Here is a 7,910-nt window from a genome sequence, read left to right on the forward strand (position 1 = left end):
AACCTGAATTGCCTGAGACATCTACTGAAGCCACATAAAGAAAAGACTTGTGTTAAAAATAATATCATATAGGAAGGCCTCTTAAACTGGCACACACCTTTAATCCCAGCACTCAGAAGGCAGAGGCAGGCAGATCTCTGTTAAGTTTGAGACCAGCTTGGCTACACAGAGAAACATCTCAAAAAACAAATACACACACACACACACACACACACACACACACACTTTTAGTTCAGAAGCTTTACAAAATTAAAATCAACATTTTACAGTAACCAGACAATTCACCATGCAAATAAATCATATTAAATTTGGTCATCTATTATCATAGGTTCAAAATCTATAAAACAAAAGGTAAAGGGAGGGGAGAAGGGAGTGGGGAATCCACGATCATAATGGGAGACCTTACCAAACCTCTCTCAGTATCTAATGGAATAAATAGAAAAAGAGAACAATCAGTAAGGGCCCAGAGGATTGAACAAGACCACAACCAATGCAAATAAAAGGTAATGCATGTCCATGCTGACCCAAACTTATTCCAAGAAATAGGATGCGAAGTAGTGGTTGGGGAAAGACAACAAAATAAGTTGAGGTATCCTAAATCATTTGTCTGTAAGAGGAGAAATATGGGCACTGAAGAGCATAAATATTAAATAGACGAAAATAAAACAATCACAAAAGTAAATTATGATGACTACAAGTTTAAAAATGGAATGTTATATTAATCAGCTTTTCGGCACTATAACCAATACATGAGTTAAACAACTTACATAGAGCAGTGCTTTATTTTGGCTCATGGTTTTACCAGTTCAAGTTCATGGTCAGCTGATCCTTGCTTTTGGCTCTATATCAAGACAGCACACCATAACTGGAGGGTGTGGTGGAGAAAAATTCTTCACCTCATGGCCAAGAAGAAAAAGACAGTGAGGATAGGTGGACAGACCATATTCTTCTTTCAGAGACAAGCCCCCAGCAACCTAAATGCCATCACACGGTCCCAATTCTTAAAGATTCCAACTTCCAACATCCCTGGAGACCAACCTTCTAATACAAGCCTTTAAGAAACATTTCATATGCAAACTACAGAAAATATATAGCTTTTAAGCCTAGAGAAGAAAATTTATCCAACTAAAAGCAGGAAACTGGAGTTGGAAAGATGATTCAGCCTTTAGGAGCACTGGCTACACTTCCAGAGGACTTGGGTTTGATTCCCAGTACCCGCTAGCAACTTGTACCTCAAACAGGGCCACTAATTGTAGACAAGGTGTTTGAATACCTGAGCTTAGACATTTCTTACTCAAACCACCACAAGAACCTATAGCAGTGTCTAACAACCAGCTGTAACTCCAGTGTCGAGGTGTCCAACACCTCCCACCCACAGGCATGCAAGAGGTGCACAGATACACATGTAGGCAAAACACATCAAATAAAACAATAAAAATGGGAAGTTGGACAACAAAGAGGTGTCCAACACCCTCTTTGCTTCTCCACAGGCATGCAAGAGGTGCACAGATACACATGTAGGCAAAACACATCAAATAAAACAATAAAAATGGGAAATGGAAACAGTAGTGAGAAATGTCCCTGCTTACAAACAGAACCAAACAATACCCAGATGGCTCCCCTCACCATTTCTGCTGAATTTCCAAGAAATTGCTTCTTTCCCATCATCATCCCTGGCACTGTGTAAGATTTTAACAAGCTGCTTTGTCATTCTAAGCCTTGGTTTCTTCTCTGAACAGTGCAGTTGTTATTGTAAACAAGGTGCCTACCTGGGTAGAAAGGATTTAATATACACCATCTGCTAGTCTTCTATTCCAACTACTTAAACTAGTATGTTATTGTTGCTCCAACTACTAGTACTCATGTATGTTTATAGTATCCTGAGTCCCTCACTCCACCTAATGTGGGGACAAGGATAAGTCGATCGGTATTTTTAAATTGACTTAGGCAAATACATAAAAGAAGTCTTAAAAGCAGGGAGAAAGTTTCTTAGGAAAACGAAACCCATCATAAGATGTTTGAATTAGAGCTAGGAATATGACTCAGTATGATATATGATACAGTGCTTGCCCTAGAGCTGACAAAGCCCTGGGCTCCATCCCCAGCACTGCATAAAACCAGGCATGGTGGTAAATGCCTGTAAGCCAGCACGAGGGAGGTGGAGGCAGGAGGATCAGGAATTCAAAGTCATCCTCAGTGTACAGTGAGTTTGTGTACATCCTGGGCTACGTGAGACTCTGTCTTAAATAATGATTGCAGGAACAAAAGTGTAATGTAATTGATTGTTAAGTTAAATGAACAATCTCATTGATAGATCATGCTGCATTAACTACAAAACATGACAGATTTGAGTGTAAGTTAAATTCTTATCCAGTTAGAATACATTGGAAAGAATTACAAGCTGGCAGGAGCTCATGCCTGTCAGGGATTTACGGGAAGTGTCCCTAACTAGTTGCCCAGGCAAAGCACCTATACCCTTGCCATTACTTAGAGAAAATCCCAATGGGAGGTTCAGTTTTGTACATAGTTAGTGTGCACGAAATATTTATTTATCAGATTTCTCAGTTTCAGAGTTTCAATCACTCATTGATTAAGTCATTGGTGGCTTGTCACTCTTCCTCAGATTTCAGACCTTTCCAAGTGGACTTGCTTATGAACATGATCCTGAGACTATGAAAGCTCTTGCTTAACAGAGTGAACTTTAAACCAGAAGGAAACTGGCTTTGTAACCATTCTCTACAAAGATACAGTGGTCTTTTTGGTCACTAAAAAGTCTAGAAATGTACTGGGGCTTAAAATGCCTGAATTCATTGCAATATGTTTGGGGAAAAGAATACTAGTGTGACTATACAGAAGACCCAGTTCTACATTTTCCCATCCTAGTTTACTTCAAAAAGAAAATAGCACAAATTAGTCAATGCTTCACAGTGGGAAGGAGCATACCTTAGGAAGTGGTTCAGAGAGATATTTAGTTCTCCTGCTTTATTGTTTCAGTTAATCATTTGACCCCTTTGTGACCTTCCTTTCCTTAGGGAAATGTTCTGAGTTTGATCTGATGTCTTTAAAGTTATTTCACTGTGAAAGATACTTTCGGTATTTATGAATTTACAAAATGTTCTTAACCTCTGAGGAAAAAAAATAGATGGGTTGGAGAAAATTAAAACAAGCCCCAATGACTGAGTGCATGTTTTGAAATCCCTCAAGTACAGGAAGAATGTAGGTGGAAGAAAACAACAGTCAAACTCAGGCAAGAATCTAGAGAAAACTCTGAAGATGTCAAAAAAATAATTTTATATGAATCATTGTGTGTTTCTTCCAAAGGAGAAGAAGGGTTGTAGGAAAGCATGAAAAAAGAAATGTTACCAAAATTCAGTGTTCAGCAAGAATACCCCAGTGCAGCGAGCCTTCCTGGACTGTCAACAAGTTCACCATCCAATGGTAAAGCAATCCCATGTCAATCAAGGAGAAAGTGACCATGCGAGGAGCTGAGCTTGTAAAGAAGCATGAGCAAGGTGGCATGGGTGACACAGGCCTATCATCCCAACCCTGGGGAAGCTGAGGCAAAAGGGTCTTGAAGTCAAGGCCAACCTCAGCTATAGACCTGGGGCTCCATAGCGGGACTCTATGGAAATAGAGATAGGTCAAGAAAAAGGGAATATGGAGAAAGGGGATGTGGTCGAGGGAGAGAGAAGTGAGGAGAACCCTGTGTGGTGTGCATGCCTGTAATGCTGGGACTTGGTGGGTAGAGGCTGGAGGATGGGCAGTTCAAGATCATCTTTAGCTATATAGCAAGTTCATGGACAACCTAGGGAACGTGAGACCATGTCTCAACAAAGAAAGAAAATAAAGAGAAGGGGGAAGAGGGGAAGAAGAGGAAGGAAGAAAAGGGAGAGGAAGGAAGGAAGGGAGGAAGGAAATATATCTGAACCAGGATATATATATATATATATATATATATATATATATATATATATATATATATATAGCTCATATAGGATTCTAGCCTATATGAGCTACTTTAGGTGATGAAACTAGGTAAAAGGTGAAAAATCCTGCTGAAACACAGACTATAAAAATTTTCAAGTCATAGGGAGATAAACTCTACTCTTGTTCAAAGCCTTCCTATCTCTGAGAGTCGTCTTAGTTCTACAGCTAGTTCAGAATCCACAAAGCTTTCTAGTCCATAGTCACTCATACCTCCAGTGAGACACTGTTACAAACACCTCTCTGTACACAATATGTTCTAGAAACATGTAAGCAATGTACTTGCCCTTAAGAAGGCAACCTAGCAACCAGAGACAGAAGAACATAACAACTAAGATAACAGATTTCAGAGCCAGAGGACTCTGGGATAAATCCAGGATCCCATCACTGGACGATTTTAACCCTCAGTTTCTCCATATGTAAATTGAGACTACTAGTAGTCTACCTTGTAGAACTGTAGGAATCAAATGAGACAAACAACTGAACTTAGGACAGAAGGGCACAGATGACCAGCATATGACCAGCCTTGCCTATATGTGTATTAGTAACGTTTCACATGGCAGAACCCTGACAGAATCAGCTTACGGAGGAAGGGTCTATTTGGGCTCATGATCTGAGCCTGGTCTGTCGTGGCTGGAGAGGTACAGAGGAGCGACAGCTTGAGCAGGAGCTTCTGGTGGCTTGTGCTGTTTCATCCATAGTCAGGAAGCAGAGAAAGATGAATTCTAGTGCTTAAATGGCTTCCTCCTTTTCTCCCTCCCTCTTATTCAGCCCAGGACCCCACCCCATAGTACGCTGTAGCCCACATTCAGGGTGTGTCTTCTCTCTTCATTTAATCCTTAATGAACGCCCCCCCCCCACAACGTACCCAGAGGTGTGTTCCCTAGGAGAGTCTAGTTCCAGTCAGGTTGACTGTAAAGGTTGTCACAGTAAGTGAGACACTGAGACAGGGGGTTCCTAAATTCCTGCTCTCTGTCAGACACCACTCTGGTACTAGACCCCAGTCATGAACTGAGCAAGAAACAACACCCATAGGTTTGTACAAATATCACATGTCAAATAAATTTTCTATTCGATTTTTTTCTAAACACAAAGTTTTAGACTTCATGGAGCCTCCTCTTCTCAACCAGAAACTAAACATCATTTGCATGTCTACGGTACCTTGTACAAAACAGATCCTAGGAATTTGTGAGGAAACTATAAAAAGTAGAGGAAGAAAGGCATGCTTGGAAAATCTTGTACTCCTAGACAAAGAAAACAACAATTATGTGAAAAGGCCTATTATATTCTGCTAAGACGATTTTTTGGAACCTAGTCATTTAACATTTCTTAAAAGTCAGCTCTTGAGTAGTTTAAAATAGAACAGATTCCACAGAGTTTCCACCCGAATGCACCACACTTTGCTTGTGTGATGCAGGAATGTAAGGCAAGCAGCTCATGTCTGGAGTGTGATGCTCAGCCAGGTGAGTCCAGACCACCTTGAGTTATGGGCCTTTCGGTCCAGATTGTCTGACTGCCAGTTGGAAGCCTTGGCTCTACTCCTCGGCCTTAGATGCCCAGAGGGTAACCACTGGCCAGAGTGCCTGCAGGAGGCCAGGGAGCTCTAGGCCTCCTGGCTGAGTCTCACTCCTCTAAGACTTGAGCTACAGCTGGAACACAAGTTCCACCAGCACACCCAGCAATTCAGGATGTGTCCACTTTCCAATAAATGACTTTTTCAAAAAGTTCCCCATTAGTTTTCATTCTAATTATAAAGATGTATTTAATTCGGGCTGGAGAGATGGCTCAGAGGTTAAGAGCACTGGCTGCTCTTCCAGAGGTCCTAAGTTCAATTCCCAGCAACCACAGGGTGGCTCACAATCATCTGTAATGAGATCTGGTGCCCTCTTCTGACATGCAGGCAGAACATTGTATACATAATAAATAAATCTTAAAAAAAAAAAATCCCCCCACCCCCGAAAAAAAAAAAAGATGTATTTAATTCGCTAGAAACAAGTGGAAGCTATAACTTCACAGAGTTGAGGTAACTGCCAAGATTTGAGAAGTGTGGAGAAATTTGGAGGGAGCTTGCAGGAGGCTTGGTTTCAACTTTGATTAAGTAGCTTATTGAACTTCAACAAAGGAACTAATTTCTTTGGGCCCCAATTTATGTATCTGTAAATTGGGTATATAAATTGAGTGTGTTTAAATAAAGGTGCCCTCTATTAGTTTTATTTTTTATTTAAAAAAAATCATCCATCATATGCCTACCTCCTTCATAGACTGTTTCACAGAACAGCCTAGTGAGATGCTGTGTTAGTCCATCTGGTGCCATGACAAGTGCTTGAAGCTGAGTAATTTATGAAGAAAAGATATTTCTCATGGGTTTGCACTGAAGAGTCTAAGGTTTGTATGTGGTGCCTGGTGATGGTCTTCTTCCCTGTCCTCATGTCAGAAGTCAGAAGGTGCAGAGGGAAAATGGCTTCCTTCAAGCCCATCTACACCAGTACCATTCATTTACGAGGGCAGAACCCTGGTGTCCCAAACACCTCCCAGAGTGGCCCCCTCCCAAAACTTTTGCAGTGGGGATTAAGTTCCCAACACCTGAGTTGGAGACAGGACATGTTCAGATCACTGCAGATATTAACACAGGATAGTGAGGAAATAAGGTGAAGGGAGCCCTTTTGTTTCCCCCAGTGGCTAAGCTACAGGACAAGGTGTGATCTAGGAGGGTCTCCTGATGCTGTCACCTCTTCTTCCTACCAAACCCCACCACCTTTAATTTGCTAGAATGAGAGCACCTCTGTGTCTGAGAAAGATAAGTCTTACAGTAAAAGTCTATTGCCTACTTGAACCCTGGACTATGATGGATTATATTTTGTCATTTATGTATACAATAACTCCTCTATTTATACAGTTCTCGGAGCAGTGGTTTAAAAGCATTGAGTTTTACATGGAGAAGGTATCTGAATTTCATTCTACAGACCAGATTTGTTCATAAGAATAGTTTGTCTTCTCAACCCATCCCCCATTAATGGTGGAGAAATACAATCAAAACATAGGGTGTTGTAGATCTGACCTACCACATTAAATTCCCGAGGACTGTTAGACAAATCAGTCATTACACCAGTCACATCTAACACACACAAAAGGAAGGCAGCCCCCTTCATAACTACTTCTGATTGACTTACGGGTAAAGACCTGTCCCATGGCTAGCCCACCCATAGACTAGTTATTGGGACATAGTAAAATCAACAAATCTCTACTCATCAAGACAGAATGACTATTTTTAAAATCCGCAAATGCAAAAAATAAGCAAGACAGCTGGTAGCCAGTGAAAAATAGAGAAGATACTTGGCTGCACCAAGCTTTCAATGTAGGATACATTCTAAAACTCTAAGAGATCCAAGACAAGTCTTGGATTCAAAATCACTTCCATTTCCTGTTTCACTTTTTATATTGTTCAGCTAGGAATCCTGGATTTCTTGCAAAGTGATATGACTGTGTTGATATGTTATCTGATGTAATTATTGCAATAAATGCCTCTTCTATACAACCAAATGAGCAGAACGAAGTCCTGAACAAGTGTTAGTTTCTATACTGTGATTCCTGTCTGTCAGATGATGCTTAAAAGAGTGGGGACTGGATATTTGACCTGCTGATTCCAAGGCCGGATCAAAGGTGTCGCATGCCACTGCCCATTGTTCTTTTGGCTGGGCCAGTGGGTGTAAGTGTAGCCATTAGGATTCAGTGAGACTTACCGAGAAAAGAATCTAGCACCCTGGCTCCATGTGATAAATACCATGACCGGAAGCAACTTTGGATGGAAGGAAAGGGTTATTTCAGCCTGCAACTCTCAGGTCATTGAGGGAAGTCAAGGGAGGAACTCAAGGCGGGAACTGAAGTAGAAGCCCTGGAGGAATGCTGCTTATGGTTTGCTGCTCCTG

Source organism: Peromyscus californicus, unplaced genomic scaffold (assembly GCF_007827085.1).
Source record: "Peromyscus californicus insignis strain IS unplaced genomic scaffold, ASM782708v3 Scaffold_16__1_contigs__length_79575227, whole genome shotgun sequence".
In the NCBI taxonomy this organism is placed as follows: Eukaryota; Metazoa; Chordata; class Mammalia; order Rodentia; family Cricetidae; genus Peromyscus; species Peromyscus californicus.